Source organism: Rhinoraja longicauda, chromosome 15 (assembly GCF_053455715.1).
Source record: "Rhinoraja longicauda isolate Sanriku21f chromosome 15, sRhiLon1.1, whole genome shotgun sequence".
NCBI lineage: Eukaryota > Metazoa > Chordata > Chondrichthyes > Rajiformes > Arhynchobatidae > Rhinoraja > Rhinoraja longicauda.
In genome coordinates, this window is record NC_135967.1 from 30,862,166 (window position 1) to 30,887,003 (window position 24,838).

Sequence of the window (24,838 nt, forward strand, 5' to 3'; positions counted from 1 at the left end):
AAACAAAGGACTTGTAAAAATATTACATCCATCTGACAAATCTTAAAGCAAATGGTGCAGTACGTTTTTTCTTCCCAGAACTAATTAATATTGAGAAGCAGAAGGCAGAGGAAACTGTAACATATTATTGCCCTTTCAAATAAAATACTGGGGTTCAAATAAAACTTGGGTAGATTCATGAAAGTCTCTTTTGATATAAGATTGGGACCATTGTTATTTCACCCATGTAGACCTAATTAACAATGGAGATAAAATTCTGCTCTTCATGAGCTCCTAATAGTTTATAATGCAAGCTGTAATGTGTGATAATGTAATCATTTTGGAGGATAAGCTTCACTTTCATACAAGCTACTGCATACAAATATTAGCTGCAGACCACTATTGAAAAGAAACACTGTAGATATTATAGACAATAGACAATAGGTGCAGGAGGAGGCCATTCGGCCCTTTGAGCCAGCACCGCCATTCAATGTAATCATGGCTGATCATTCTCAATCAGTACCCCGTTCCTGCCTTCTCCCCAACCCCCTGACTCCACTATCCTTAAGAGCTCTATCTAGCTCTTTCTTGAATGCATTCAGAGAATTGGCCTCCACTGCCTTCTGAGGTAGAGAATTCCGCAGATTCACAACTCTCTGACTGAAAAAGTTTTTCCTCATCTCAGTTCTAAATGGCCTACCCCTTATTCTTAAACTGTGGCCCCTTGTTCTGGACTCCCCCAACATTGGGAACATGATTCCTGCCTCTAACATGTCCAACCCCTTAAATTCTAAATTCTAAATTCTAAATTCCAATGTATACAAGCCTAGTCGCTCCAGTCTGGCATTTTCCAGGTTACTTAATCACCAACGTCCAACTAAAATTTTCATTTAGTTTCTCGTCTTTAAAACAGTCGTTGAAGTAAATGAGAAGTGTGATGTAGCATAACATATAAACAAATAGGTCTAGGGACTCTTTCACTTGATTGAACTAATTGCCTGAAAGAAACCAAACCACAGGATTGGATTAATGACCTTTTTGCCCACCTCTTATGATATCTTGCAATAAATCAGTTATCATTCTGTCTGTGTCTTTGTCCCTCCGTTGTTACATAGAACACAGAATAGTACAACACAGGAACAGGTCCTTTGGCCTACAATGTTTGTGGCGAGCATGATGCCAAGATAAACTGACCTCATCTGCCTGTACATGATCCATATCTCTCTACTCCTTGAACTTCCACATGCCTATCTAAAAGCCTCTTAAATGCCACTATCGTATGCCTTCACCATTACCACTGGCAATGCATTCCAGATCCCCACCACTCTGTGTGTAAAAAAAAAAACATCCTGCAAATCTCCATTAAACTTTCCTCCTCTCCCCTTCCAGCTCTGCTCTCTAGTGTTGGACATTTCCACCTGGAAAAAAAGTTCTGACTGTCTACCTTATCTATGTCCAACGTTGGCATAATCATTACTCTCAACTGATTCACAAATTAATGATCTTTGTTCAGGTAAAAGGACCGATCCAAATTGTCAAATAATCTTAATTCATTAAGGGCCTGTCCCACTTAGGCGATTTTAAGGCGACTGCCGGCGACTAGGCTGTCGCCGACAGTTCGCCGGGGTGTCGCGGGCATGATCGTGAGGAGTCTTCCAAAAATCGTAGTGCATCTCGGCGCATTGCTGAGAAATCAACCTGTTTGAAATTTCTCGGCGACAGCTGGCTTGTTGCCAGGTATCGTTGCTTATTGCGGGCGCTGTTGCATGCTGTCCCCAGGTTTGCTAGGTTCTCTTAGATGCATTTAGAAGCACATAATATTAAAATAAGTAAAGTCATTTCAAAATACCATAAAATGCTTGTGTTTAACTAATTTATTTATCGTCAGGACATTTGACAGGTAGATTGGAGGCGACAGTTTGACGGTCAGGTAAGCGTGGGAATTTTCAAGATGTTTTTGGCCTCAGCCATTACATTTAAAGTGGGCTCCAAACCCAGATATGCAACTCAGAAACCAGATATGCATCTTCCTTACATTTTCAAAGAATGCCCACACACTTTTCACAAAAATCCACTGAACCACTTTTTAAATTGTTTTTTTTAATACAGCTATTAGTAAACTGGAAGTAAATCCAGTTTATTCCTTGTTACAGCGAAGCTTGTTTATTAAGTAACCCATACAAGGTGTTATAGTTCAAAACTCTCAAGTACTTACCGACTTGTCAGTGATTTCAGCGAAAATCAGGACACCGGAGAAGCATTGACAGCGTGGGAATTTCGCGATGTTTCAGAAGACGGTGTAATCTTGACCTGACTCGGCCTTGTCGTGGTCATTGTCGTCGGGTAAAAGAAAATTTCAGCGATCTGCTATGACTTTGACAGTCGCCGGCAGTCGCCTAAAAAATTGCCTAAGTGGGACAGGCCCTTTACTGCAGCACCTTACCTGGCAAGAAGATTGAGAGCTAGTTAAATTTAGTAAGACAAACTGGGCAGGATTATCACAGGCAGGCTTGAGACTTCAACATCAGTTGTTTGAATGAGAGTCAAGATTCTGACTACATGAGTTGCCAGATCAAAAACTGATTTTATTTAATGTGAATCAATCCTAATCTGTTAACAGCTCTTTCCCTTTCATGTTAACTTTCTTTCTGCATCAGAAATTGCTCACAACTTTCATGATATCTATTCTGTTTGTAATGACCAGTGGTTAAAAACTGTTATACAATGAGAAATTCCTTTCCCAATTGTGGGTCAGGATCAGTCGTGAGAGATAATGGAGTATCTATCCTTGAACATACTATTAAAATGAATGTCTATGCTTTTTGCTTGGCTAGTAATTTAGGCACATTACAATAGATTTTCTAGGCAATCAACTGGTAGAGTTGAATGTTCATCAAACTAATCAATTAAGGTTAATGGGATAAAATCAGGCAGATTCTATGCAGGGTAGGAAATCCACTGCCTAAATGGTGCAAATCAAAATCTGCCTCAACCTTTATTGTCAAAAAGATGTTATAATCAAAACTTTAAACCTTCCATTTGTCCCTTACTTTTAGGGACTTCAACAGTAGAAGATACTATCTCTATCCTTGGACTCGAGGATATGCATTCTTTTTATCAGAGATATAAAGTTTATATTCATCGGAAAGATGCTCTGCGGCTTTATAGGACTCTGTCAATGGGGAATGTTGTGTTGCTTTTCCATGCAGTTACACCCCCAACTCCATACCTTGGTGTTGTTTGGGTAATGCTACACAGCAGCAGCATGGTGGTGCATGGATGGATTATAACCTGCAGTGTGGCTGAAAGCAACACAAAGCCCAAGATATTCCTTTGCATAGTGGAACACTTTGAGAAAGACTGCTATCAGAAACGAAATTACTAATCTGTCATGGTACTTTTATGAGAGCGATGTTAGAATCTTAAAGTGGACTTGCCTGCAAGAGTGTTCATATACCAAACTCTATGGTTACAGTTATATTGCCCCCAATTAAATTACTTAAAGCCTAGCTCACGTACTGTGACACCTGAGCCTGCACACCCACCCACTGCTGTTTGTGGGCCATGCACGTGTTAAAATATTTTTGAACAAGAGAATTTCAAATGCCATTTGATGCCCCAATACATATCTGGGAGCCTTTATATGTAAATATATGTTGGAGCGTCAAGAGGTATTTAAAATTCTCTTGCTTGTGTATTTTTAATGAGGGGCTGATTTACCTGGTCTGTGGCTATCGAGTTTTGTATATGAACACTCTTGCAGGCAAGTCCACTTTAAGATTCAAACATCGCTCTCGTTGACGTAATTTCCTTCCTGGAGTCACGTTTCTTTCCTCACTGCAGGTCTCCCCCTGTCCCTCATCACCACACCCTGGCTGATTGTGACCATTCAATCCAGCAACATATTGTGACCACAATCATCTCCTTCAGTGAAGTATGAAGATCCTCACCTGATACTCAACTCTATTCTTGCAGTTTCTCTGCGATCTCCTTCCACTATAATTTCCCCTCACCCCCTTGAATTCTAGTACTAATTCAACAATGGCAGAGGGAAGGCCTTTGCATGCATGAAATTTGCCAGGTTGATATTGTTCACGTTTTTTTTTGCCATATGCGCAATAAAATATTGTGGCTGGGTGCCCAGACATAAACCACACTGTCCCATTACACATTACTAGTTTTACGTGTCTTTTGAGGCACAGAACAACTTCACGCCCCAGAAATTTGACAAGTCGGCTGGTGTGCAAGAGGAGCATCAGCAGATTGGTTAGTTTTGGCCTCCTGACAGCTGGCCGTGTGAAAGCTTGCATTTAAAACCATGAAAGAGCAATGTCTTTAGTCATAGTGGTTAGAAGCTGGAACATACCATCTGGAGTCTTCCCAAGTTTCATCTGAAGACTTGGGTAACTCTGAACTTGTATAACACTGAGTGTCTCAGTTCAGTTCTTTCAAGAATGTTGGAGTCACAACTCAAAAACCTTGAGCAATCTCACTAGTAAAGTTCCTGGTGCTACCACATGCAATGGTCGCATGCACCATCGCAAACCACTTCTTAATAGTACTTTACACATCCACGCTATGGTAGTGGAATGAGGTTTAATTCAAGTGAACATGTCAATATTCACTTGCTAAACTGAATGGTTTTTATGCTGTTAAATTCCATGTGATTCTGTGTAGATTTGCAAAAGAAAGGGTAACTGGATAGAAAATTAAACTGAGGAGTCCTCGAGGGGCAATGGGAGGCTAGACATCTTGTCAGATAGAAAATGCAACCGAGCATGAAGAAACCAGAAATAAAAGGCGGAAATAATTTTCAATGGGGAACTGCAGTTTTATTATCTTTATGGATGAGATGGTATTGGCTTGAAGAAAAGATGGTTTTCATTATTCATATCTACTTTGCAATCTCAGGATAAAGTTTATACATTTGTGTTCATAACATTCGAGCCAAAAGCACAATTTGTAAAATCTACCCCAAGGTCACAAAACAAAAATAGGTAATGAAGACCATTTGGCTCATCTAAATTCACAATGAATTGAAAAACATATGGAACCTCCTGACCTCTTCATTCATATTCCCAACATACTGTATGCTCCAAGCAAACAAACCTGTGCATTCAGAATCCTAACATTTATCCTGTTGCTTTACTGAACAGACTTTTTCTATCATACAAGATACACATTTACTTAATGTAACAAAATCAATCTTGAGAAACCTTCAAATCTCTGCTTTCTTACAAAATAAAAAAAATCTTCAAAGGTTTTATTTATAATGAAGTGGCCTGATTCCAATGGTAAGTCAATTAGCGATTGTAAGGAGCTCCAGGTTAGGTGGATGGCAGGAAAATTGGTGGATATTGAGAGGTATGAGAGAGAGAATGGTTTACAGGAAAATAAAGTGGGTAAATACGACTGAAGGGAATTCTCGACAGTTGGCATAAACCTGATGGACCAAATGGCCTCTTCCCATATGTATCAAATTATAATTGGAAAAGTTGTCACACTCAGCATACATAAAATGGAAAATTAAAATAACCCATGTAGTTTTGTGTAGTTTTTTGTAACTGCAATGAAATTGGTATCGTTCAACACGTTTAACATTATTTTTTACCTTTTTTCCAGGAATCGCCAAAATTCTCTTTACTTTGAATCTCATCACTACCTTTTGAAACCTCCATGGAACCCAGGCCATCCCTAGAAGTGGAGCACCCAAGCCTCACCATAGCAATGTGTCCATTTACGAGCATCTTAGTGTCCGCAATTAAAGGCAAAGGAAGAGGCCCTCATTCACATCGCCGACCTGTGACCTTGTCAGGCATTTTGCACTGTGCAACATGTGATTTGAGGGTCTGTCCACGTCGATTTTATCTTAACAGAACACAACTGTCTCCTTTGCGAGAACTCAACTATCTCAGGGTGTTTAACATTTAAAAAACATGCAAAAATTTGTGCTGATTCTTATGTATTAAATTTGGAAAATGTATTATTGTTCTGTAGGGCCAAGGAAGATTCTAATTCTTCATAAGATATTCTGTAAATACTTTAATTTTTTGTTACTAAATTATAAATATATGCTTAGCTCTTTGGAGCACTGCTTTTCTTCTGTAGCTTGAGGCATTAAAATGTTCTGTCTTATAAAGAATGTGTTGTGCAAATTAATCCTAATTATTGTAAAAAAGCATAGAAATAATTATTAAAATAAAATGCTTCACTTTATTATATTAAAGAGTCGTGTAGCTAATATATTGTCAATGAAGAGGCTCCCAAGTTCTGTGAAAATAAAACAAAAATATAATTATTTAAGAAAAACAAAAGAGCTTCAGTGCCTGATTGCATGTATCTCACTTTTTCTTAACACATTAAAAAAAACATCCCTCAAAAGTTAGATGTGCTCACATTGCAATGTGTTTCAAAGGCTTTGAACTTCATTGAGGAGAACTGCTGTTAAGTGCTGGCAAGAGTTCAGGGTTTTTTTTAAAATATGTATGTGCATGGAACAGTGAACAACATAAATTGCATACAGATCAGCCTGCCAGTTTCCATTAGCTTATGCCTGTTAACCACTGTCAGAGGCCTTGGACTACAGCTAATTGGAGTTCACCAAGGTAAAAAGATAGTGATCGTGAAATTCACTTTTGTAGCACGTGGCTTCTACATGCATTGCAATCGATAATGCAGCATGTAACTTTGGAGAACAAACTTCCATGTGCTTGACATGCACCAAGCACTGTAAGTACAAGCATACTCCCTCAGCCACGAGTCTGGAGAGCAGTTCCTCATCACTCCCTCCTGAAAGAGAGGACAAATAGATGCTGAACTTTCAATTGCACCCATTGCTCATAAATTATAATGAATGGCGCCATATGTTGTGATTCCTCTACTAATGATTTTCCCTTTCTGCACAAGCCAGAGAAGCTAGAACCAATCAATTCAAAATGCCAAACCTATTTATACTTGCATTTGAGAATAAAACCATAAGGTCACCGAGCTTGTGTCAGTTTTTCACAGGCCTTGGCATTGACCCTTTGCTACATGGTATGCGAGTTTAAGCTAGTTCATGGTTGCTCACCTAAAGTGGAGGAGGTAACAGGGTAGCTGTGAAGGATGCCCATGAGCGTATCCGCCCAATGGGCTAGTGGTGGGACCCGAATGGTGTCATCCCGAGAGAGATTAGCAGCTTCACAATTAGTGGAGCTATGGCCACATATCAGGGTAGATCATCGGCTGAACGCAAAGCCTGCTTGCGGCTGGATCACTGGAATTCCAACACAAGCTCTCAGGCAGCCAAATCATGGCCAGGTTTCTCTGTGTGTGTTGTAATTAATGTTCATCTGTGGGTTGCATGATAGATAGGGTGATCTGAGAATACAGGGGGGAAAAAATGGATGCAGCCACACTACTTACTGAAATGACATATGAGCTGCCCTCTCCCCCAGCCACAATGCAGTCAACTTGTGGCTGGCGATTGAACAGGTGTAGATTCTGCCGCTGAAACCTTTCCTACTGCGCCTGGCAATTTGCTGTCAGCCAGCGACTCCAAGTGTCGGAGGCAGTGATGTGGTGCCTTCTTACTGTTCTGACTACTAAGCCCTGCTGCCTGGTCCTGGTTGAGTGGCGTGTCTTGCCCAGTGCAGCATTGTGATTGTGGTGAGGAGAGGGACAGGAAAAGCAACGGAACATCTGGATGCTGTAAAGCAGATGTGTTTACAGAATGAAGTGGAGATGAAAGACAAGGAGTAGGATTGGTTAAGAGCAAAACATTACCTTCAGTAATCTCCTGCTGTGTGGCAGCCAAGCCATTGTCAATCTTCTGTAGAAAGGTTAATACACAAAAGGACATAAAGTGCTGGAGTAACTCAGCGGGTCAGGCAGTATTGCCATAGAACATAAATAAGTGACATGCAGTCTGAAGAAGGCTCCCAACCTGTCACCTATCCACGTTCACAAGAGATGCTGTCTAACCTGCTGAGTTACTCCAGCACTTTGGATCCTTGTCAACCTCTATTGTTCAAATAACTGTCTGTAGGCACAGTTGAGCCTCTTGCCAGTTTGCTGGTTCAGTCTCTCTTTGCGTGCATCCTTTTAATACATGGGAGAGGAAAGAGCATTAGCATTTTTCTACGATATGCCTACGGTGACTGGATCGCTGAAGGTGTGAGATGTATGCATGAGTGTGAGAGTGATGGTATTTGACTGAGGTTGCATGCACGTTCGCAGAGGGGATTTTCTGTGTTTCTACTGGCCTTTACCTTGTGGAATTGGTACCAAGTTCTCGGGGCTTTACTGCATCCATCTATCTCCAATGGCCATTTAATCCTTCTTGCTTATCCTTTCTATCAATGGGAACTTCTCTACAAGTGTCCAACCTTTTTACCAAGATTTCCAGGTCTCCTGCGATGAAAGGTTTGTCCATCCATCCCCATGCTCTGCTGGTTTGGTTGCCCTGAGCTCCCTTTGTGGTGCACACCCAGCCTTAATTCCCTCAAGGCATTAGAATTGATATCAATCAACACAAGATGGCTTCAGCAACTGTGTGTGACTTCCAAAATCATTTATGCTTTACATATGGCATTATTATGTTAATCGGTAAAACATAGCAATTGGCAACAACAAAGTAAACACAAGTTTGAAAGAGATGCAAACGTGAAAATTCAGGCACTACCCATACCAAGAAGAAAAGGGCATGCATCTCGGTACAGGACCATTTTAATTCTGACCCATCAGATTCCATGACAAGGCTATAGTTCAGTCCACAGTACAAACGTCAGGGAAAGACAAGAGACCATTCACCAAGAGGCTGAACTTCATCCCAAATGACAGTGTCCACAGTTCGTCACTTCACACAATCAAAGGACTAGTGTGAAAGAACCTTTCATTAGCTCTGTGAATTTGATCCCCCGTCACAAAGTTGAAAGGCCAGTGTTTGTTACTGCCTCTGCAACAAAAAAAACTAGCTACTTTGTCGATTTAGGCAGATGGAATTATTAAACAGACAATGTGAACAAGATGGCAGTTAAAATGGGTGGGAGATTTAACCATCAACTTGCAGTCCTCTATGTTAAAGTCTCTGAGGTATAGAAATTCTTATGTGGTTGAACGTGATAACAATATAAACAGTGTGCATTGTACCCCATTTCTGAAATTCAGTTTCATTGAAGTCAAGAGACCAAGGATATTATCCTCCCCTAAAACGACTTTGTTTACAGGTATTTTGCCTGCAAGTTGCAGCCCTCCATCGTACCACACCCACCTTGGTCTCAAACATAGAATACAAGGTGATAACTTCCAAAATAGTGAATGCAACAATGTAATGTGATGTGGTTGATGAGGGTGAAGTCAAACTCTGCACTCATCCGAATCAAAGGGAAAATGGAAGAATAACATTCAAAGTGCCATTAAGTTTCATCATTTAAAGATAATTTCTTTTCACTTCTCTTACTTTAAAAGGCAGGAAATAGCAGAACGGATTAGTGTGTTCACCTTCAATGAGAATACAATAATTTTACGCCACAGAACAAATAGGTGCTGCAATTGAAAAGAGTTATTGAGATGGAAATGATATAAATCAAAACTTTCAAATTTGTGGGATTCTACAGCATAATATTTGGCACATTTACTTAAGATTTGCAAACTAGGCTTTTACATCATTTTACTATAAAGTTTATTTTAGTTTTCGGGTTAACTGGGATCCTTGATATAATTGGAGATGATATTGGAGCAGTGAGACATGCCAAGAAAGGGTGGCTAGTTTTGCTCCAGAGCTCTGATCCAAATTTGACATTTCTATTGAACTGGTAAATCCTGGCTGTTAAATGATGGTTCTGGTGCAGTAAGTGATGAATATGAAATTAATTTGTGGTGGCTCTGGTGCTAAATAATAGAACAGCAAGACAAGGCAAAGTCAAAAGGGGCAAGTCCGGACTAATAATCATTCAATGTACCTTTCTCGAATGGGGGCTTTGAGTGGTGGGGGAAAAGACTATTGGTGGCAAGACTCCAGATCTGGAGTTTAATTAAGTACATCCTAAACCCACTATAAAGCAAATAAACCAGAATAATGGCTAGAGACGTAATCAAGTCAGGGTTGGAAAGCACAAGCAAGTCTGAGGTCTCCTGAAAAGAAGCAATCGCATTGGAATGTGGAAGGCCACAGAGGCTGATTAATGAGAATTGTTTGAGTTCTCATGGAAGTCATGCTTTCTTAAACAAAAAAAGTTTATTATTTAAAAGATATTATTTTTATAGTTATGCCTTCAGCTGGGTCAGATATATAATCAAGAGACATTCGCAGTGGGGCGGTAAAATGGAGTCACAAGAGACTTTCAGTCTGAAGAAGGGTCCTGACCTAAAACGTCACGTGTCCAGTCCCTCCCCAAATGCCGAGTTCCTCCAGCAGTTTGTGTTGTGGTCAGATATATAATTGCTGGTGAGAATCACGAGAAAAAAAAAATCAGTGCTTGATTGAATAAAACCACAGCTTTTCCATTGATTGCCTCCTCAGTCTTCTGTGGAATCTTTATTTGGATCCATATTTCTTCAAATCTGTTTATGGTTAAATTGTTTATATGACAAGATGAGAAATAAGAGTCGAGAGTTAAACAGATCTCAGGCAAGTAGATTCCCATTTAGGTGAGTAACCTAAAGTTGAGGCCATAACACTAAAGGACTGAAAACAATAGAAGCAAAACTCAGTGATCTCACACATGTCACAATGGCCTGCCAACATTACAGTGTACCAATCTTGTGCGAAGTATTGTACGTCTGATATATTTTGTATGGCTGTTTGGTTCCTTCAAGCTTGGCACGAATACTTGTAAAACTCCGAAACGGTGTTTAAATTCTTAATGGGCATCTGCTAATGTTTCTTCATTTGTTTCCTTCAATGCATTCAATTTAAAAATAAAATTCCTATCCCAGAATGGAGATAAGGAAGAATTTATTCAACCAGAGGGCGGTGAACCTGTGGAATTCATTACCACAGACAGCTGTGGAAGTCAAGACATTGGGTATTTTTATAGCAGAGATTGATAGTTTCTTGATTAGGAAGGGCATCAAAGGTTACAGGGAGAAGGCAGGAGATTAGGATTGAGAGGGAAAAATAGATCAGCCGTGATTGAATGATGGAGTAGACTCAATGGACTAAATCTGCTTCTTGTGGAAAAGTTGAAAAGGGTCAGATTGACAATAGATAAAAATGATGTGGTACTGACAAATGATTCAACCTGTGGATTTTAAGGTGTCAAATGACTAATAAAAATAGTCTCAGACTTGGATGAAATTGTTCCAAATATACCAAAAAAATAGAGCAATCCTGAATTTATAAAAATGTCACTCAGTAGCCTGATGCCTACTTAGTGGTGAACTACTGAAAATTGGTTCAATATGGTTTTCATACCATTTTGTGAAAGGTTATCTTTCCTTGAGACAAATGTAATGGAAAATCAACCAACAGTTTTCCAACCCATGGATCACAAAGTTATTGGCTATATTTCAAAATAGTGAAGCTGATCTAATAAATAAGGTTTGACTCCACAAACTGAAAGATGTAGCTAAACTGCAAAGGAAAAGTCTCCTTGAAATGCCTTTGCTCGATGACCATGTCAATTTCATTGAACTAACGAGACAATGGTGATGGACAGATAGGAAAATAGAGATTACCAGTCGGATAATGAAGTCAGATAACCTTGGATCCAGGTTAAGAATGCAAGCAGGCTCAAAGGACCAAATGACCTCTCCCTACTTATTTTCTAAAATGCTGGGAAAAGCTTTCATGGAGTTCATAGTGTTGCTTATGGCTGTACAGTAACCACGTTATACTCACGATTTAGATTGTCAGGAATAATCCACAGCCGCTTTAATGAGCGGCATTGTAGCACCCCTAATCCATGTCTCATCTTTAAATATTCACTTGCCATTGATTCATGTGGTTGAGTTAGTGTGGTATAGCAACATTACTGGTCACGGGATACACTAACGTTGTTACTGTGCTGACTTAATGCCTAAGTAGCAGGCTCTCTACATCCCTGCTCAGGTAATTACAGATGACATTATCAGTGAGTTCAGTTAGAGTTTCAGATGACAAGCCCACAAACAGAGATGAAAATACCATCGAAAGCACTTAACAGTTTCTGACTTTAGTGACCCAGCTCTATCAGTAACAAGAAATATTGTATGTCGACATTGATAGTATCTGTCCTTCATTTCTCAGAACTTTACACTAATCGTTTCATTTTGAACCACAAAATGAGAGTCAGGAATATGTTTGTCCAGAATTTGCTTAATTTAGAGAAATAACAAGGTGAGACTGGTGGAGGCTTCACACATCTGGCACAATTTCAGTAGCAAAGAGCTGCACAGCCTAATTTAGTGATTTAATTAGCATATTTGTGTCCTGTTTGTAAACTTTAATTTTGCTCAAGTAAAATCTCACTGCTCTTTTATGATTAAAACATAGATTTGCTTTCAAGGATCAATCTAATATCCAGTTCACTGCCTCCAAATTTCCACATAAGCTTTCACAGGAGTGACAGTGTCAAATTTCCCGATACTTACGTTTCCTTAGAATCTATTACAGAGCCCCTATCATTGCTCTCAGACACGATCCAGAGATAATGTGTAATTTATATTTTCAAATACCCTAAAGAGAAAAAAAAAATCAGGAAATATATTGGTCTGAAAAAATTCTGCTTAAAATTGCTTTGCCTGATGCATGCTTTTCAGCCTTGTGCGATTGAAAATTGATATGTAACCACGCATTAGGAAACTAAGTAGGTAGTTTGGGAAATTAAGCCCCACTCTCTGCAGCAACGTGCACTAGAACACATCAGACACTTGATGCGCAGAACACACACGGAGTGGTCACTTCTTATACAATGCCATTCACTGCAGCTGTGAGACTTAAAGGGATACTCACACAATTTGCTACCACAGTCTGCTACAGATTTTTTTGGAGGCTGTTTGTTGATTTAGGGGTCTTCTGCTATTTGCAGTGACTATGGGTGGGGTGTTCTGCCATTTATCCACTGCATATCATTGCCCTCTCAATGGTGGTACAGCTGAGGGTGCTGCAGAAGCTGTAGCTATGGACTGACATTGGCAGTAAGCAGGAATCAAAGGAGGAAGTAGTCTGAATGTATTTGGAAGCTAAAGCTTTAAACTCAACAAAGACAGATATCTATAACTTTGTGCCACACACCCATGACTGGACTGCTCTGCCTGTGGAGGTCACGTTCACTATCACTGAACTTGCTGTGCTTTATATAATTCCTCACAGTGGCAACTGATCCATACCACATTTCAGTCTGTTATAGGCTGCAACATTAGGAAAGCCATTGATTCAATTATAATGCAATAAATAAAATCTGTATCTACTTTTCCTTTAAGGCTGCGCACTAATGGGGATTTGCTGGAATTTGCATCTTCCCAATGGTTCAGGCAGTGATAGACTGCTTTCACATGGTCAACCACAAGTAGAAATATACAACAATACAAGTTTTAAGAATGGGACCTAATTTCCACACAAGTTAAGTTTCCCACCTGCATCTTAATTCTCTTCAATTACTTATAAACCCTATAAATTGACTTTTCTCAATGCGATTTGACAAGCCTAATAATCAAATCAGTTTCAAAATGGGTACTCAAAACAAATAGCTGATTTTAAATTTCCCACAACCAAAACAATATTTACTGGAATTTACTTTTCTCAAATGAATTAAAATAAACTTGCCGCACTAGAAATAGCTGGAACTCAAAAGCAGTTGTCAAACATTCATTTCAAAATCTGGTTCCTGAAATATCATATTCATATCCATATCATATCCAAATTAAGAATCACATTTTAACCAAGTGTTCCACAGTACCAGATTACTTGGATTTTTGATTCAATTAAAGATCATAATTTCCTTGATGATAAATTCTCAGAGAAAAACCATTTTGAACATTGGCTTACACATATGATCAAGTAACAAGTGGTGTCTTGGCATTTTAAAAAAAAATGGGCATATGGTACAACACAAGGAGCAGTGGGAGTGATCTACACCGCCTCATCCGCGCGTGAGCAGTTGGGGGAGGGTTGCTGCTCGGAGGGGGGGTGGGACCCGCCTGAGTGATGGGAGTGGCGGCCAATGAGGGGGGGGGGGGTGAGGAGAGCTCTCCTGCTGTTGGCCGCTGCGATGATCACACTGGGACCGCAGTGAGTGGCTCCCTCTCCCCTCTCACCCGCCCCCAGACCCGGGGGAGTTTTAAGGGGGGAGTTGAGGGGGGATGGAGTGGGTGAGTGTCGTCAGTTGGGGGAGTATTGCCGGGCCCACAGGAGAGGTTTGCACACAACAGGGGTTGCCACGCCCGCAGGAGAGATTTAGACTGAACTGAATATGGTCCAACTTTTAATTGATGGAAATCATTTTTGTTATGTTCTACAAAATCAATAGACTAGAAATTCATTCATATTACATTGTATTCCTCTCCAGTTAAGAAGTCACTCAACCTGGAATGGAATATGATTAATTCTTTAGTGAGGATGTAGTCAGGACTCGAGGGCCTGGGCCGTACAGAATATTTGGGCAACCTAGCACTGCTGGTGGAGTGAGATGTGATCTTACAGAGGTGTATAAAATCTTGGAATAGATAGGGAGAATGCACAGAGTCTTTTTCACAGGGTAGGGGAAATTAAGAACTAGTGGTTAAAGGTCTCAGGTGAGAAAGGAAAAGATTTAAATGGAATCTGAGCGGCAACGTTTCCACACCAAGAGGGTGGTGGCTGTTTGGAATGTGCTGCCAGTGGAAGTACATGCTAATCAAGATGCCCCATCTAAGCTTGCCCCATTTAACCACTTATCCATGTATCTGCCCAAATGTCTTTTAAATGTTGTTATTGTACTTTCCTCAACTACTTCTTCTGGCAGCTTATTCGATATCCCCACCATCCTTTCATGAGGCATAACTCACTCACTAGAAGTAAAATCCAAAGGTAGATTTTGAAGAATTCAAGAGAAAGACACAGAGAGTTAGAAGACAATGACTAACACTTAGGCAATAACAGAACACACCAAATTTCCTAAAGAAGCAGCATTTGAAAAATGACTATTAAGAAACATATGGTGCAATAAAAAGGCTGAAGAACAAAATAAAAGTACAAATTAATTAGGTATTCAAATGCAATTTGGAGATTCTGGAATGCTGTTAATAATTAATTCCTGCAAACTAGCAGTGTTCAGATATTACATATTCCAGGTATTTCAGGTATTCCATATTCCAACATGTCCTTTAGAAAGAACAGAGGAAATGGAACGGAATGAGGAAAAACTTTATTATGTAGACTATTGCAATTTTAGCAAGGGAGGATAGAGGAATGGGAAGCAATCAGTAAAGAAACCATAGTCAGAACTGATGAATAAGATAGATCTTAACTGCAATTGGGACATCTGAAACCCCCGTTATTATTATTAATGAAGTAACTGTATTAATTCATTCAGAGATTAGAGAGGGTCAGAGCACAAGTAAATATATATTAAATTGGAGACTAATTTTCAGTACCTTCAATGAGGACCTTGCAACAACAGAACCAATGAGAGGGCAGGCCATGCAGGGCTTAGTAATGCGTGAGCCAGATTTATCATATATATACAGCCGGAAACAGGCCTTTTCGGCCCACCAAGTCCGTGCCGCCCAGCGATCCCCGTACATTAACACTATCCTACACCCACTCGGGACAATTTTTACATTTACCCAGCCAATTAACCTACATACCTGTACGTCTTTGGAGTGTGGGAGGAAACCGAAGATCTCGGAGAAAACCCACGCAGGTCACGGGGAGAACGTACAAACTCCTTACAGTGCAGCACCCGTAGTCAGGATCGAACCTGAGTCTCCGGCGCTGCATTCGCTGTAAAGCAGCAACTCTACCGCTGCGCTACCGTAGTAATCTTTTAGTAAGGGAAATACATGTAAAAGTTTTCATAGTATGTATGCCTCAAAATAAACCTTAATGTGATTGTGACCTTTCAGATTTTTGAAAGAGGTTGCTGGTGTAGATGGGGACCTTTTCCATCGGTAGGGAAGTCTGGAGCAGAAGGGCATAACTGTCATCACCAGGTCAATCAGAAGAGAAACTGGGGAATGTACCTTCACACCAACTCTCCTCCAGAAATATATCACCATTCCTTCATTGCTGACGAGACTGAATTCTGCAACTTTCTACCAGGCAGAATGCATCAACACCTTCTCACAGGCAGCCAGAGCTAACCTTGCCTGCAGCACCACATCCTTACAATGAATAGAAAATGTGACAGATGTTTGAGCATATAAAGCATTAAATATTGGGAACACATTTATCATTGTTGTCAATATTACAAAATGTTATTGTTAACTTTCAATCTGATTATGGAGGGTGCAGGGTGTGGAAATGGAAGGGTGTATTTCTAGTTATATTAGTATCAAGAGATGCCCACTTTATTTAGTCTCTGGAAAATTACTCCCACTGTGCCAGAACTGTCTGGTCATCAGCTACCATCATATGAGACAGTGGATTCGAGTAATTATGACCCAAAGGACCAAACTGATTCATCCTGCACTGCCATTGACCTACCATCTACCTCATTGGAGACCCTCAGACTACTTTAAAATCAGACTTTACCTTGCACTCAACATTATTTCCTTTATCATGTATCTGAACACTGTGAAAGGCTTCATTGTAATCATGCATAATCTTTCCGTTGACTGGCTAGCACACAACAAAAACGGGTTGTTTTTTTTGCTGTACTTAGGTACACGTGACAAGAAAATTAAACTAATCAAAAAAGTTCTGTTTGGTAGCAAGTTCCAGAATTCAGTCTCATCAGCAATGAAGGAATGGTGATATATTTACTGGCCAGGATGTTATGCGCATTGGAGGGAATCCTGCAGATATTGGTTATCCTATGTGTCCACAGCCCTCATCTTCCTTGAGGGAAGAGGAAAGTTGATGTGAAGACATTCACCACTTTCTCTCTTGAGCCAGGCAGCAGATAATTGTTTGAGACCAGTCAATGGCTAAGCATGGCTTTAAAGATGAAACTATTTTGAATGAGAGTCATAGCTTTAACAACAGAGATAGGAACAACCTTACTGTTGTGTTTTTAATTACTGGGATTGTAAATTATTAAACCTTTCTCATATTACCACATAGGCATCCCAAATAGATTAAGAAAGTAATCATGAATTAACTGTATAGGAAATTTACCTCTTTAAACCAGGCAATCATAAATAAATTGTTATGTTTATTGGGATCATTTCTGCAACTGCAAGGTAAATTGCATAGAAAGATTAACATAAAGGTCTAACTGTTTGTTATTTTTATATTCAGATATATTTGGAGTTATAAATATACATTTACAAACTTTCAACCAAATCACTGTTTCCAGAAATCTAATCTTTCACAGGGTTATGAATGTGCAAAAGAATTACCACAAATAGCTGCTCTAGATCAAACTATGGCATGAAGTGGTCTGTTTTCAATTACACTGATTGACTGGGTGATGAATGTGTAAGATTTGCCAAGTGCCACAATCAATTGTGTGAAGGGGTCACATCCCTATAAAATCAGTCTTTCCTACAATCCAACTACACTTGGTTCAATCTCCCATGTTTCAATTTGGGTTGTGGAACTGCTTTTAAATGTTAGTTAAAAGTAACACTTCTTTGATAAAATGCAAATCTAGAAATTCTATTTGCATTTGAAGGATGTAATTGTGGTCAAACAATACCCACATGAGCAAAGCTACATTGTACAAGTTCCGCATTTAATGTGGTGGAATTATGACTAAAAGTGTTCAAATTAATAAAAAACAGAGCACAAACATAATAGTGTCTGGATTACAAGCTGAACCATATATAAATTAGCATCTGGTTATTGATATTAGAGAGTTGACTGTGAGGCCCAGATATCAGTGGAAGAAACAGGTTCCAATTCTTGGATAACCATTATTTTACTGAGGACAGGGCGTAGGAATTGTTGTGTAGGAAGCAGCACTTGAAACAGACTAGGACTGGTTTTATGCCTGTAAATTGTTGGCTTTATGCAAGAACATTGGAGGATGATCATATTCCACATATGTAGAGCCCTGGAAAGATCACACCTGGAAAATTGTGTGCAGGTCTACCCAATACAGTGTTCGTTCGTGATGGAGGGACTGCAAACAGGAAAAATATCCAGGTTGATTCCAGGCATTGGGCATAATTTGCCTTATGGGAAAATATTAAGCAAATAGAGGCTATAAGCCCTACACTGTAGCTCTACACTCTGAGCCTAATGGAGCAAATGCTGATCTCCCTGAAACTCACAAAATTCTTACAGCATCCAACATGATAAATGTAGGAATGATGGCTCCTCAGGTTGGAATCAAAATATGGAGTCAGACATTTAGAGCTGAGATGAGAAGAAATTCCTTCATCCAAAGAGCAGTGAATTATTGGAATTTTCTACCCAAGAGAGCTCTGATGACGATGGACCTCAGTTTCAAACCACTTCTTCAAACCCCTTTCTATCCTAGATGTAAACTGGATAGGTGCAGTTAAAATAGAAGTATTGGCCTAAGCAGGCCAAGTCACAGCTGCTCGATAACTTCTGTCTGACATGCCTGTAGACTTCCTGATGCATAAGTATTTGTAAATCCCTCTTGAGCAAGGAGCAAATTAAAGTAATTAAAAAAAATAGTTGTTGAAAGATTTCCTCGTTTTTAGATTGTGTTTATTGCATTAATGCCTTTGGGATAGTTTGCTTCCAAAATGTATACGGTGTATGTATGTGTCCATGGTGGCTGCCCAGGGTTATAAAGGAGTGACCTAACCCAGCCTAAATAAGCCATCAGCTTAGGGGGAGTTGGAAGGGTCAGCTTTGGATGGTACGATGAAGACCTTCTCATGGGACTGAATGCACAGCGGAAAGCTGCTTCGGAAGCAACTCTCCAAAGGAGGTACCCTGTTAAAACATGAATGACACTAGTGTACTCACGAAAAGCACAGTCTGAAAAGAAACTGATGTCCCATTTTAATGAAAATAAAAGGCAGGCAAAACACACGGAGATCACTTTACTACCCAAGTGGTGAAGAAGAAAATTATACATCCTCTCTACCTGCCTCCACCATGAGATATCACCAGCCATAATAGCTCCAATCTTAAGATCGTGTGAAGTTGGTATATTCACAGTGCTTCTGACAAAATTGATCCATGGAATGTTCACAAGTTATAGGAGTAGAATTAGGCCATTCGGACCATCAGGTCTACTCCGCCATTCAATCTGATCTCTGCCACCTAATCCCATTTTCCTGCCTTATCATATATATACAGCCGGAAACAGGCCTTTTCGGCCCACCAAGTCCGTGCCGCCCAGCGATCCCCGCACATTAACACTATCCTACACCCACTAGGGACAATTTTTACATTTACCCAGCCAATTAACCTACATACCTGTACGTCTTTGGAGTGTGGGAGGAAACCGAAGATCTCGGAGAAAACCCACGCAGGTCACGGGGAGAACGTACAAACTCCTTACAGTGCAGCACCCGTAGTCAGGATCGAACCTAAGTCTCCGGCGCTGCATTCGCTGTAAAGCAGCAACTCTACCGCTGCGCTACCGTGCCGCTACCGTACCGCTTCTCCCCATAATCCTTGACAGCCTTTCTAATCAAGAATTTGTCTACCTCTGCATTAAAAATATCCACTGACTTGGCCTCCATAGCCCCCTGCGGCAATGAGTTCCACAGATGAACTACTCTCTGGCTAAATGTTAACACAATGTTTATTCGATGTGTAAAGATATGGCAGCATAAAGTCTACCCCTTTTACTTATGTTTTTTATAGACATTTCAAACAAAATTTTCAATATGCGAGTAATGTCAGCTCAAGTACATGAAGCATGATACACAATGACTCTTCCATTATGAGATTGTCACAGAAACAATTGGTTTTGAAGAATTCCCTTTCTCTTAAAAGCAAATTTAAAACAACTTCTAAACATCTTTCTGAAGACAGTGGTTTAGAACAGATAGGAGAAATGACCAAGAAACCTGTGCCTGCAATTTGTTCTCGTTATAGGCTGTCATTTAGCACTCATGGGCACCAGTCAGTGTAAACACTTAGGAATAACATTTACTGAAAGATAACTTTTATTGAAAGACACCAACAATATCTTGAGGGAGAACAAGGGAACTTCATTTTGAAATAAAAAATGAAATATAAAATGTCAACAATCATTTCACCTCGACTTTCTCAATATTTCACAAAGACATTTGCCTTGCTCTTTTTCCTGTGCTATGGAGATAAAAACTTCACAAATTTCCATAGCATCTTTAATCTTATACAACATCCCTGGGAACTTCAATTGAATGTTGTCTAAACCACAAAGAGCTGTTAGTACATGAGGTGGCATTTAAATGGTATTGTAAAAGTGGAATGGGAAGCAAATAGTTGAAGGCATTTAGGAAACAATTCAGAGTTAGGCAAAAAAAAGGGTTCCTCAGGGAAGAACTCAATGGGTCAGGCAGCATCCGTGGAGGGAAATGAAGAAGCAAGCGACTGCAGATGCTGGAATCTGTAGCAAAAAGAGGAGAACAGCTGGAGGAAATTAGCTGTTCAGGCGCGGTACCAAGATTTTGGCAACTGAAGACATTGTTGCAAATAACGGAGTTCTTAGAAATAGTAAACCGCAAGGGAAACATAGGAAAATGAGTGTCATTTGGCCCCTTAAGCTTGTTCTACAATTCAGTATGAATTGTGAACCAACACCATATCATATCCCTTTTAGATAACAGAAATCTTTACCACCAACCTAATTATTAATCTCACATTAATTAACATTTGGAATAGGCTATTTCAAACTTCTACTTTTGAATGTGGGAGTGTTTCTTAATATTGCCATAGAAACATATGACGCACATTTGGACCATGTCTACGTTTTACCAGAAGTGATTTTTTCTTTTAAATTTCAACCCACCACATCAGTTCCCATAACATGTTGAAAACTTCATTAATATTACCTCTTGCTTAATCTTTCAGATTCCTGGAAATACAACCCAAGTTTCCGTTATTACAGCACATAATGTAGTCCTTATCCGTATTTCATTTGCATTCAGAACAACAAAACATCTTATTCAAATATGAGTTGTAGTCAGCCCAACCCTGATCTTTGATGGTTGTTTTACACCAGTTCCCTACAATAGCATAGTATGATCACAATTAGTTAAATGCTCGGACGCCATGAGAGTGGTAACTCAATCCACTGGAATAGCTCCAATCCCCTATGACGTTTGTGCAAAATTGGTGGAGTTGCTGGAGAAAATGCAGTTATTTAAAAATAAAAAACGACACTATTTCTTATAGGGTTATACTAGGTTCTCATTAAAGACATTACAACCCCACTAGCAGCAATTCAATGTCAGTTATCCCAAACAATAGCTTACAACAATTGTTTCTCAAAACTGATGTCATTCTGTGAATCAGCATCCAAAGTCATTGTCCTGTCTGACCGTTCAGCTTCCTCTTTCTGTAATCTTGAACCTCTGCTCCCCTTTCATAACTCACATTAGCTCCCATACATCCATGAATCCCGAGGAAAATTCATCCCTTTGGCAGGGTCTTTCCTAATATCTTCCTCAACATTGGGTTGTTTAGATTTTGGATTTTAACCCTTTTATTGGCTAAATAATTTATACCCTAAATAAAATATATATTTTTAATTGAATAAGTTTATTGGCCAAGTGTGTACACATACAAGGAATGTGCCTTGGTGCTCCGCTCGCAAGTAACAACACGAACATACAGTAAACAATTAAGAATAAGCATAAAACATTAAGAATACATCATTACGGTTTAAATAAACCAGAGCAAAAAGAGACTACAGACTTTTGGTTATTGAGTAGAGTTACTCCTCGTGGAAAAACGCTGTTGTTATGTCAGGCTGTGGCTGCTTTGACAGTCCAGCGTCACCTTCCAGAGGGAAGTGCTTCAAAGAGTTTGTGGCCAGGGTGAGAGGGGTCAGAGATGATCTTGCCCACTTGCTTCTTGGCCCTTGCAGTGTACAGTTCGTCAATGGGGGGGAAGGTTGCAGCCAACAACTTTCTCAGCTGATCGATCGATTCGTTGCAGCCTCTGGATGTCGTGCTTGGTGGCTGAGCCAAACCAGACCATGATGGAGAAGGTGAGGACGGACTCAACAATGGCAGTATAGAATTGGCCCATCATTGCCTGTGGCAGATTGTGTTTCCTCAGCTGCCGCAGGAAGCACATCCTCTGTTGGGCCTTTTTGACTGTGGAGCCGATGGTCGCCCCCCATTTAAGATTTCTGGAGATGATGGTTCCAAGGAACCTAAATGACTCCACAGATGTGACTGTTATGTTGTTGATGGTGAGTGGGGGGAGGGGAGGGGGAGCTCTCCTAAAGTCTATAATCAGTTCCACTGTCTTAAGAGCTTTGAGCTCCAGGTTGTTGCTATGGCACCAGGACGCCAGCTGTGTCACTTCCTGTCTGTAGGCAGATTCATCCCCATCCTGGATCAGTCCAACCAGGGTTGTGTCGTCCCCAAACTTGAGAAGCTTGACACAGGAGTCTGTGGAGGTGCAGTCGTTGTTGTACAGAGAGTAAAGGAGAGGGGAGAGTACGCAGCCTTGCGGTGCTCCTATACCGAGGGTCTGCAGGTCCGAGATGTGCTCTCCCAGCCTCACATGCTGCTTCCTGTCTGTCAGGAAGTTGATGACTTAGGTGCCATTTTAGAGTCCCAGCTACAGCTGGCCACAAAAGCCCATTGCAGCCGTCATCTCCATTCCGGTCGTCCAACAAACCATCGTCCTTCTTCTTGCATGGCCCTCTTCATCCCTTGCTCCTCAGAGGGAACCTTGCAGCCAACCTTGAGGGATTGGGAGTTAAGACTCCCTGGTTCTTCTTTTCTTGGGTCTATTGTCCATCGTCATCGCTGAGTCCCTCCATCCGCCTCTCCGATTGCCCTTTTTTCAGTGGCTCGCTGTGACTGTTCTTGCAAGGCTTTCCTCTCTGGGAAGATATACTTGGAACAGAGACACCAAATTTCAGGCACAATTGGAAAGAAGTGTATTGCCATTCAATCGGTTAAATTAAATGGTCACTCATAAAAACTACCAGAGGTATTTTATAACCTGATTTTTGTAGGCATTAGTATGCTCCTCCCTGGCCCACAAAAATGCTTTGCCCATTATTGGCCTTTGTAGTTCTTCCTTACCCAACCCCCGACCCTTAATTCCATAGATCTCTTCTCCCCAATTGTTCACTCTTCCAGTTTACTGGCAACATCAAATCAAGACTTGGTTCATAAAGTGTCTGAGACCCACAGTGTTGTGGGTCTGAACTCCCATTGTGATTCTTAAATCAGCTAAGATGTACTGAAAGGCAGTCTGCTATGATTCAAACTTTTGCATTTATTGTAAGACTGTTTATACATGAGGCACACTGTGAAAGCAATCTTCAGTTCAACATTTAAGCAATAACAATGATGATAAAGTACGGAAATCTTGTCACAGCTGAATACCCACCATTCAATCTCCACCGCATAAGGTTTAGTGGAGCAGTATATGTCACAAATTTCCATACTTCCCATAATTTGTTGTCCAGGTAATTCCATGTAAATGTCCCAGAGGTGGTGAAAGTGCTGGTTACTCAGTGGATCTGAACAATAATGAACCATTTACTGCAATAGATCATAGGCTGTAATGATACTGAACATTAATTTGTGCTTGAAAGCTCCATTCTGCAATCAAGCAACATCACCAGTCTACAAAGCTGGATGTGATTATCTTTTGACGAGTTGCCCATAATGAATCACCAGGAACAGGTGCACAATGAATGCGAGTTATTGATTCACTCTGAAACTGCAGGTCTGAACAGCAAAATAAAAACGTAAGGTTTATTTTCTAATCACATTCATCAAATTAACAGGTGGAACTCGAGCAAACACCATTAAAACATCATAGATTCTTCCTAATTTATACCTCACATATAATTATGTCCGTGTAATCAAAACAGAACAATGTGACTCCCACCTGAAATATTTATATTATTGAAGTCAAGAATGGGGAGCATCAATTTCTCACAATCCTGCCTCCTAGAGATTTAAACAATAACCATGACTGTTGGAATTAAATAAACTACCGCACTCTCAGCTTAAATCTAAAATAATATTCCATGTTAGTGCAATGCAAAAATGTCAATTAATAATTTCATGCTTAAGGGACCTTTAAGAAAGAGTGCTCAAAGTGCGAGGAAATGATTTGGCCAACTGGAAACCAAGGTCGTAAATCTGAAAAGAGCAGACTACAAAAAAGTGAAAGTTGGCAATGGTAGATTGGAAAACCACATTAAAAAGGCAGGAGAATAAATTTGAGATAACTATTATTTAAAGAATGTATAGATTTTTCAGTATATAGATATATATCCTTTTATGGCACAAATACTCAACATGTAAAGTGGTCTTGCCAAGACTAAGAGGAGAAGTTAAAGATAAAAGGGCTGCCAACAAGATCAGGAACATTTCAGGATTCAGGGAGAGGAATTGATGAGGAAAGGGAAAGGAAAACACAAGGACAATCGAGATAGCTAGATAGGGTAGCTAACAACCCAACGATATGAACATTGAAATCGCCAATTTTAGGTAGCCTCTAACAATCCCCCTCCCCTTTCTCCCCCACACTCCTCTTTCTCCGGACCCCTCCCCCTCCATGACATGAGTAGTTAGGAAGTGGTAAATGAATATTGGAAAAAAAAAATGAAAGGCAAAATTCAGATTCTGAAAACTTGAATTAAAAACAGAAAATGCTGGAACCACTCAATAGGTCAGACAGCATATATGGAAAGAGAAA

At 40.1% G+C, this 24,838-nt stretch overlaps 1 long non-coding RNA gene across 1 annotated transcript in view; it reads left to right on the forward strand.

Annotated features, from left to right (window-relative positions):
- LOC144600397 (uncharacterized) overlaps nt 1-6,263 on the forward strand; it is a 33,757-nt gene extending 27,494 nt beyond the window's left edge. The window contains exon 3 of the long non-coding RNA XR_013548131.1: nt 5,602-6,263. This is a non-coding gene — a long non-coding RNA (uncharacterized LOC144600397). The remainder of the gene's footprint in view (nt 1-5,601) is intronic.
- Nucleotides 6,264-24,838: the final 18,575 nt, after the last annotated feature.